Source organism: Octopus bimaculoides, chromosome 5, assembly GCF_046866305.1.
Source record: "Octopus bimaculoides isolate indiv1 chromosome 5, ASM4686630v1, whole genome shotgun sequence".
Classification (NCBI taxonomy): Eukaryota; Metazoa; Mollusca; class Cephalopoda; order Octopoda; family Octopodidae; genus Octopus; species Octopus bimaculoides.
In genome coordinates, this window is record NC_142932.1 from 125180393 (window position 1) to 125190392 (window position 10000).

Genomic DNA, 10000 nt, shown 5'->3' on the forward strand with positions numbered 1-10000 from the left:
TCAGCGATCTATCATGGCGAGTGTATATATATGCATATGTGGGCATAGGACGTCATGAAATGCGTACAACAAAAGAATACGAAGTACGAGTACATGGAATACGAACTATTTTTTCAAACAATGAAAGATACAAATGGAAAACAAGACAAGCAACATAAAGAACGACCCTTCATATATATAATTTTTATAATAACTTTGATAGGTTTCGGTCAGTATACGCCCAGGTCATGTGTAACTCAATAACACCACCTGGTGAAGTCTCTTAGTCATATATGGGGCACCATAGCCCACTCTAGCAAAGAGTTATTAATCTTGGAGAAATATCCGAGTGAAGGAGGTTGGTGCGGGATGTTTTGAGGAAATTTGTCCAGTGAACTTTAGAATTTTATGGGATCCGTTTCCATTTTGATGTGTTTTGGTATGGTATTAAAGAGATCTGGACCAGTTGAGGTAATATGTATATATATATATATATATATATATATATATATATATATATATATATATATATATATATATATATATATATATATATATATATATATATATATATATACGTATATCTGTAAAAATTCATTGAATTTCATTTTTTTAAATATGTATTTTTGATAAGGTTCATTTTCACAAGAACCGAAACATGTTGGCGAAACTCATATATATATATATATATATGTATGTATGTATGTATGTATGTATGTATGTGTATGTGTATATATATATTTGTGTGTCTGTGTTTGTCGATAAATTAAGTACCAGTTGCGTACTGAGGTCGGTGTAATCGACTGGGCCCCTCCCAAAACATTTCGTGCCTTGTGCCTAGGGCAGAAATTAATATGCATTTGTTTACGTGTGCGTGTGTGTGTGTGTGTGTTTGTGAGTTCGTGTGTATCAGTCGGAATGCCACTTACCCCCCATACCTTACTTACCCCCCATACCTTATTCTATTTTATAGAGTTGTCATAAAACTTTTCGAGTGCACTTGGAATGGTGATTTCGCAACATATTTATTGTTCCTCTTACTTTACATTCTCAAGTCATTTTTATGGTTGTCTTCCCTCACAACTCTGTATACCAAACAGCTTTCAAAACAAGAACGTTTCATTTTTTTAACGAGTTACTTTAATTTATGTCGCGTAACCTTAATAATAATCTTGTCTGTTTGGTAGTAACTGAATCCATCTCTGTATGTAACAATGTGCTGTTATTAGAAAGTGTGGAGGCGCAATGGCCCAGTGGTTAAGGCAGCGGAATCGAGGTCGTAGGATCACGGTTTCAATTCCCAGACCAGGCGTTGTGAGTGTTTATTGAGCGAAAACACCTAAAGCCCCACAAGGCTACGGCAGTGGATGGTAGGGAACTCTGTTGTACTCTTTCACCACAACTTTCTCTCGTTATTGCGCGAAAACACCTATAACTCCACGAGGTTCCGGTAGGGGGGTGGAAATCCCTGCAGTACTCTTTCACTTCAACTTTCTCTCACTCTTTCTTCCTGTTTCTCTTGTACCCGTATTTCAAAGGGCCAGTCTTGTCACACTGTGTGTCACGCTCAATCTCCTCCGAGAACTATATTAGGGGTACACGTGTCTGTGGATTGCTCAGCTACTTGCACATTAATTTCACGAACAGGCTGTTCCTTTGATCGGGTCACCTAGAACACTCGTCGAATGCCATCCATATTAAAAAGTAATTCCTAACACTTTATCAAATTACTGCCCCCACCGAGAACATTGCTCAGTGTTTCGGAAGAAAATAGGCAGTACAAGCAGTAACATTCACCGCCAGGATACTCCGAGTACATATATGAATATATGAACCTACCTCGAAGCAGGAGACGCAAATGAGGGCAAAATCCCTTATTCACCAAGTACCACGTAGCAGAGGAGGCTCTCAATAATAGCAGTGTAGCAAAATGGCAGTACCCTAGCATGGCCACAGCGTCGAGATTAAATTGATAAAAAAAGTATATATGTGTACGGATATATATATATATATATATATATATATATATATATATATATATATATATATATATATATATACATACATATCTATACACACACACACACGCACACATGTATATATATATATATATATGTGTGTGTGTGTGTGTGTGTGTGTGTGTGTCAATTTAATACACAGCGAAGAGAGCTACTAGTAGTTTAACGCTTTTGTGATCCTTTAACTGGACGTATTTATAAAATACGCCGTGTATCTCCAAGCAGTCTTTCAGGCTCTGTTTATACGTCATACATTTTAAAAACAACGACACAGAAAATAAGATAGAACATGAAAGAAGAAAACGTGTAGAAGGTTGATGCAAAAAATGGAACGAGAAAAAGGAAACGAAATCGAGAAGACTAAGGAGGCATACGGCGTGGTGTTTAGGATGCTGCATTCACGATTGGGAGATCGGGGCTTTCGAACAAAACACTTTTTTGGAATGAAGTTGTTACAATCTACTTAGCTGTAAATGGGTTACCCCGGCGATGATGTTGTCAACCCTTCTGATGAGGGAGTGGAGGGTTTTGGCCTGCTCACCTAACCAGTGTGGTGGCATCATTTGAAAGCTAAAATGATACAAAATGCATTGTGACCGGCGCTCTATAACACCATCCGACACTCTTGTCGATTACGATTACATGATATAAATGCGTGTATACACACAGACACATAAGCACCACACTTCAATGATGACGTTATAGTCCTCTTCAAACACATCCTTCTCTTATTAATCTATTGTCATATTACAAATATTTATTTCGGAAACCAAACTGTATAAACGCCCAAGCTGATCCTAACACAACCAAAATCTAAACGCAAAATCTTATCTAATGGAGAAATTTACCCTTTACATCATTTCAACAAGTAAGATCTACGTCTATTGTTGTTTTGGTTTCTCTCCTCTTTTGGTCCGTTGCCTTCTTTCCTCTGTCAATAATGTTGCGCTATTTTTAGGGGCGAGATGCTTAGCGGTTTTTCGTCTCTCTTTACGTTCTGATTTCAAATTCCGCTGAGGTCGACTTTGCCTTTCATCCTTTCGGGATCGATAAATTGAGTATCATTTGCGTACTGGGTCGATCTAATCGACCGGATCCCTCCCGAAAAACTTCGGACATTATGCCTAGAGTAGAAAAGAATAGTGTTACACTATTCCTCACATCAATTCGCTCAAAGCACAAGATGATGAGGAAGCCATTACATATTTGTCCTGCATGTTAGAAATAGCAGTCAAATTTCCTTAAATCACATCATTTCTTAGTAAGAACAAGAGGACATCGCACATTTTATAGTATTGTATTCCTATAATAAACATAAAGGCGCAACAGTCACTGTCGGAACGCTTTTGATCATGACTGACTGGCCTATGGCTAAACAGCAGTAACAACAGCAGCGAGTGTCTTTATTGCAATTATAATACTGATCGAACAAGTGTTAAATCCATTTTAAAAATGCAGCACAGTTGTGTCTTCATTACAATATCTGGAAGTCAGCGTGACATGTCGTTAGTAGTGAAACGACAGCTGAAAACTACACTAAAACATGCATATACACAGTTACTCCCACACATACATAAGAACAAAAAAAATTATTGTCCTATTCATGTATTTTAAGATCTGCTAGTAAAACATAGCAGGATAGTATGAGGAAGTTAGTGAGAGAAGCTTTTGGAAATACAAGAAAAGAAAAACCAAATAAACTGGAAGAACAAAAGACAACAACAAGAAACCAACGTTCTATTTTGTAATTTTACTAAATTCCGAGACATTCACCTTAAACAGAATAAGAGTCTGTTCTTCCAAGGGTATTCAGTACTATTCGATATTTGTTCGATGAGTTAAATTCCAGGATTGGCTGGAATTTGGTTATTGACGACAAGTTCTACGAGGGGTTTTTCAGAACATTTTCATTGTTTTTTGTTTATTTGTTTTTTCCTTGTCTTTTAAGATGATCGATTTTTTCCCCCTTCATTGATTATCTTTGGTTAAATGTCATGTCAGATTTATCTCAATATTATGCGGCAGGCGAAGAATATTTAAGAAAATAAGAAGTTAAATAAGAAGGATCAATAACGAAAGTGAACCGGCAATAGGAAAAGTGAGAGAAAGAACCAGATCAAGTGAAAGAGGAAGAGGAAGACCGAGGAAGACAGAGAAAAAGAGAGACAGCTGCAATTTATCAAGTGAATGTGGTGTGGACGTACCAGATACAGTGTCGACATTCCACTTAGATACTTCAGAAGGCACTTAATTCTCACACAGTCCACTTAGAAGGAGAAACATGTGTGGTGCGAGCGAACGAATTGGCTCCAATCTGGTGGCCTGACAGGATAGATTTAGCAGGAGCTGTTTTTTAAATCATATCCTACTGTCGTATATAAAGACTGAACATACAGCATAAAGTAGTCCTTAATGTCATGGCTGGAAAGGCTTTTATTATAGGTCCCGTCTGTCAGGGTAGACCATAACTAAAACAAGTGCAATTTTAAAATATGGATTATTTCGTTTTTAGGTTGAACTAGAAATGAATGTTTGTTTTATGATAAGTCCATGATACACAGATGCATTAGGAATTAGAAATTCAGCAGCTTCTTCTTGCAGAATTGACATCCACAGACTAGTTTCGGGGTATTTTCCCCTTATCCAGCAGGCGTCGAAACTAGTCTGTGGATGTCAAACCAGAATTAGAAATTGTTCTGAAGAATGAGGTCACCGGAAACCTCAATTAGTTAACGTGCTAAAATTGTTTGACATTAACATCGAAACAAGTAGATTTTAAGTATTTCGTGTTATTCGTGTTGTTAGTATGTATATTATGGGTGGGAAACACGATGAAAAACTGGTTCTTCATTATTGTAGCTTTAATATAAACTTTCGCTTTGTTGATACTAACAACAATTCAATTAAGAATTTAGATATTAAATGTAGCTTAGGGAGAGGGCGCTAAGCTGTGGTCAGTAAAATTGCAATGTTATTGTCAGTTCGAATATGCATGATGTACGTTCGAACTGGGGAACAAGCTACTCACTACGTTTTGTCACAGCGAACATATGCCGTTCGTTGAAAAACGGTGTGTATACATCTAGATCAGCTCGCAGCGTTACCTACCCAGACTGTGAGGTGTATCGTGGCCCTCCGTCGGTTGCGACGACGAGGGTTCCAGTTGATCTGATCAAGGGAACAGCCTGCTTGTGAAATTAACGTGCAAGTGGCTGAGCACTCCACAAACACGTGTGCCCTTAATATATTTCTCGGGGAGGTTCAGCGTGACACAGAGTGTGACAAGGCTAGCCCTTTGAAATACAGGTACAACAGATGCGGGAAGAAAGAGTGAGAGAAAGTTGTGGTGAAAGAGTACAGCAGGGTTCACTACCATCCTTTGCCGGAGCCTCGTGGAGCTTTAGGAGTTTTCGCTCAATAAACACTCACAATGCTGCCCTAACCACTGGGTCATTGCTCCTCCACCTGAGTTGTATACACACCAGTTGTCAACAAACGAGATATATTTTCCGTGACAAAACGCAGTGAGTAGCTTGTTCCCCAGTTTGAACATGCATCAAGCATATTCGAACTGATGATGACAATACAATTAAATGTAGTGAACATTAATAGATCAGTTAGAAACAACAAGAGAGTCAAGAAAGGAAATGATTCGTGAAAATTAGTAAAACTGTCTCAGAATATGTTTTGATTTGTTAGATTTCCTTTACAGAGTATAGTCGGCGCCATTCTTGCAGACATAATGGTGAGAACATCATTACGAGGTGGCATCGAAAGGTTCCCGGACGAGTTATGGTTAATAAAAAATAACTTAGTTTAGACTGAGTTTTAGCATCATCCTCTTCGGAATAGTCACCTTGCGCCGCAGCACTACACCGATTCCAACGTTTCTGCTTCTTTTGGAATCCGACCTGGAAGTCGTTTTCCGTGAGTCGAGGACTTTTAAGGGATTCGCTCCAGATCTTGACAACGCTGTTAAACGGTGGCCTTTGAGCTGCATTTTCATCTTGGCGAAGAGTTGAAAGTCCGCGTCTGTTAAATCTGATGAATAAGATGGGTGCGGAAATAATACTATGTCTTATTTGGCGAGGAGAGTTTGGTGACAGGGTGCATTGTCGTTGTCAAGAATTAGTTCTTCGCGCTCCACAGATCCGGACGCTTTCGCCGAAAGTCCTCCCTCGAACGCTTCAAAGCGCCGCAGTAGAACTCTCGATCGACGGTTTGGTCCTGAGGGACGAATTCTCGATGCACAATACCATATTTCCGGGGTGATACCTATGGCAGGTCTTCCAGATCGCTCGTTGTCTTCCAGGGACGTTCTTCCACTTTTGAAGCTCCCGTTCCACTCGAAACATTTGGGAGGAAGGGATTAAGCCGATTACATCGACCCCTCCCCCCACACTCACCCTCACCCCAACTCAGTGCGTAACTAGTACTTAATTTATCGACTCCGAAAAGATGAAAGGCAAAGTCGACCTCGACGAAATTTGAACTCAAAATGTAGCGGCAGACGAAATACTGCTCAGCATTTCGCCCGGCGTGCTAACCACTCTGCCAGCTCGCTGCCTTCTTCCTCACACTAAATATAACATACACTCATTAATTTCTGTCTAATCCCTCTCTATCTATCTATCTATCTATCTATCATGTGAAGGCGCGTGGCTTAGTGGTTAGAGCGTCGAGCTTACGATTGTGAGGTTGTGAGCTAGATTCCTGGACCAGGTTGCGTGCTGTATTCTTGAGCAAGACACTTTATTTCACGTTGCTCGAATTCACTCAGTATTAGAATGTGTTGTGACGTCACTGGTGCCAAGCTGTATCGGCCCCTTTGCCTTTCCTTTGGATAACATTGGTGGCATGGAGAGGGGAAGCTGGTATGCATAGGCGACTGCTGGTCTTCCATAAACAACCTTGCCCGGACTTGTGCCTCGTGGGGTAACTTTCTAGATGCAATCCCATAGTCATTCATGTCCGAAGGGGGTCACCTTTCACCCTATCTATCTGTCTGTCTGTCTGTCTGTCTGTCTGTCTGTCTGTCTGGCTGGCTGGCTGGCTGGCTGGCTGGCTGGCTGGCTGGCTGGCTGGCTGACTGGCTAATTATCTATCAATGTATGTATCTTTGCATCTATCTCTCTATCCATTTATCTATCTTGCTCTCAAATTCACTTAGTATAAAAACTTCAGCAATTTTATCATGTTACTTCTTTAATTCCGCCCTCCTCTGCTATATGGTTCCACCCATATTCTTTCCAACTCTTCTTTTACGCAGGCTTTCTCTCACAATTTGTTCCACTTCACTTGATATCTTGTTCGCCTTACAATATGTCTACCTTATTGGTTGCTGGGTATTTTTATCACCATTCGACCGTCTCACTGCTCCACTTCTCTATTTATCAATACTCTCTCTTTCTTTCACATGCAACAGCACAGTCACTGCTTTCTCTTTCCACATTCCGATAGCGGGACAGAAAGGGAGAGTTCAATCACGAAAAACAACTCCGTGGCTAGTCATTTCATTATATCTGTCTATCGCTATCTGTCTGACTGCCTGTCTACCTATCACTCTATCTACACACACACACACACTTAAATACATACATATATATTCACACACGCAGACATATATACATACATACATATATATAAAGAGAGACGGAGAGAAAGAGAGAAAGCTAGTATTTCCATTTGTCTTCCCTCTATACCCTCCTACGTCACGTAATCTCCCTCTGTTGCAGTTTTTATATTTTCAACATCATTTTTTTTCTCACCATTTATAATACACTTCTGTTCCACATTATTTCGTTGGTTGAACTTTGATCTCGTTTCTAACCTCAACTTTTCAAATATTCATATTTCCTTTGCTTGTTATATTTCCTTATTACATTTCCATATAACACTATGACCATCTCTCAACACTGTAATAACCACCACCACCACCCCGACGCTGCTGACGCCGACACCACCATCTGGACAGCATTATCCCATCAGTTATTATTAAATTATAGCAACAGCCATTAATTAAAACATTTTCCCCTTACACAACATATATTTTGTCACTGTAGTTTTTAAGTGCCCTCAAGTAATGAGATAAAGTTAAGAAAGAACAAAACACGATGTTATTTTTATCCATTTGAAAATGTTATTTCTGTTCTTAATCATTGCCCCCCAAATCCCATCCCAAACCGCTTTATCGTAAAAATAATCCTAAATAAACGATAAAGAAATAAAACTTCAGAATCTTAAGGAAACACATCGCCAAAAATATAGGAAGTTAATAAAATTCATAAAATGAGAGAAATTCGTCTGCCGTGAGGATTAATGAGTTTGCCCGGGGCACATCTTCGGGAAACAAGATAGAGAAGTGCTTTGGAAGTGTGTCCCATCACATTTCTCCGAAAAAGAATTCTGCTGGAAGCGTCAAAAATAAATTCTTCAAATAGACTTTCTTCAGTACAAACACTTCTGAGACGTTGAGTTGTTAAAGTGCTTGTCTAGCCAACTTATGTGTTGTACGTTAATACTTTGCAGTAAACGGTTTACTATGTCCGATTATAACTTAGAACTGAAGTAAAATTCGTCGGTTTCCGTTTTAAGTACCACAGTTAAAATATATATGCTGTGAAATAATAAAAAAAAGTACTGGCTCTAATTGGCACTGCATAATGAGGTGATAAAATGGAAAATGACTTTGAAATGAGTGTGATTGAGAAGTGAAGTGAAAGATAAGAATTAAAGATATTGATAGATAGATAGATAGATAGATAGATAGATAGATAGACAGACAGACAGACAGACAGACAGACAGACAGACAGACAGACAGACAGACAGACAGACAGACAGATAGATAGATAGATAGATAGATAGATAGGTAAGTAAGTAAGTAGGTAGAGGAGGAGGAGAGACAGACAGGAAGAAATTTAATCATAACCAAAAATAAAACTTAATAATGAAATGCCAAAAATTGATTCCAGTGTAGATTTGCTTTGCGTAAAAGCTCTTCACGTAGATACAATTAATGTTTTCTCTACGAACAAAAGCACAAGTCCGTCTTTGCACGTCCTTTTCGGGTGCAAAAATGGAATTTCTAGCGGTATTTTCATGTTGTATTATCAGTTGAAATGATTTCAGATCGGTATAGTTTAATTCTATTTTGTCATGGCATATTTTCACCAGTTTCTGTGGATAATATTAGAAATACAACCAGAGTCTTACAAATACGTCGTTGCACTGCAGACAGTTCCTTAAGGGAAAAAAATCTTTTCTACTTTTAAGTATTTGCTGAGGAATTAATATCAAATAATAAAGAATATACATTTATTTCTATATATTTCTATATATTTTTTTCTATTTTTCCTCATTATTTCCATGAGATAAAATGGTCATCTCACTGGTAGTCGTGAATAGTACTATTTCATCCTTTTTTTAACTCGTCAGCATGACATAACATGAGACTTGAAATCAAATAAGCTGAACTCATTTCTTTTTCTTCTTCTTCTAACTGTGGAGAAAAGAGATAATCTTCCCCTGCTGATATACATTCAGCATACTTATGATCCAAATCATACAGTGATGGTTCATCTACTGTGGAGAAATTATAGATAACGAACGGAGACGGATAGTGAGAGGAGGAGGTGATGTTTGCTACTCGTTACTAAAGTACCATAAGAGTGCTTTAAGAACTTGTGAAAATACTCACCACTGCACGTATCTTGTACCTTTAACCTTCTATTTGTTTCAGTCATTTAACTACGACCATGCTGGAGCACTGCCTTGAAAATTTTTTAATCGAATGAATCGTCTCCAGTACTTATTCTTTTAAAGTCTTGCACTAATTCCATCAGTATCTTTGCCGAACCGCTTATTTACGCGGACGTAAACACCAGCATCAGTTGTTAAGGCGGTTCGTTGCGCTCTTGAGCCCAACCTCATTTCACGTAGCCCCAGTACACTCAGTTGCGAACGGGACTAAACATCCGATCAGCACTTGCTGCCTGAGCCAGCC

General features: G+C 38.8%; 1 protein-coding gene across 8 annotated transcripts in view; it reads left to right on the top strand.

Annotated features, from left to right (window-relative positions):
• The window catches only part of LOC106876232 (core alpha-(1,3)-fucosyltransferase), a 706231-nt gene that overhangs the window by 599188 nt on the left and 97043 nt on the right, over positions 1-10000 (top strand). For 2 of the 8 annotated variants that reach the window (XM_014924707.3, XM_014924709.3), the window contains exon 1: positions 2739-2865. The exons of the other annotated variants lie outside the window; for them this stretch is intronic. The gene's annotated coding sequence lies outside the window, so the exon portion shown is untranslated. Of the gene's footprint in view, positions 1-2738; positions 2866-10000 lie in introns of those variants that run through there. 8 annotated transcript variants of the gene reach the window in all.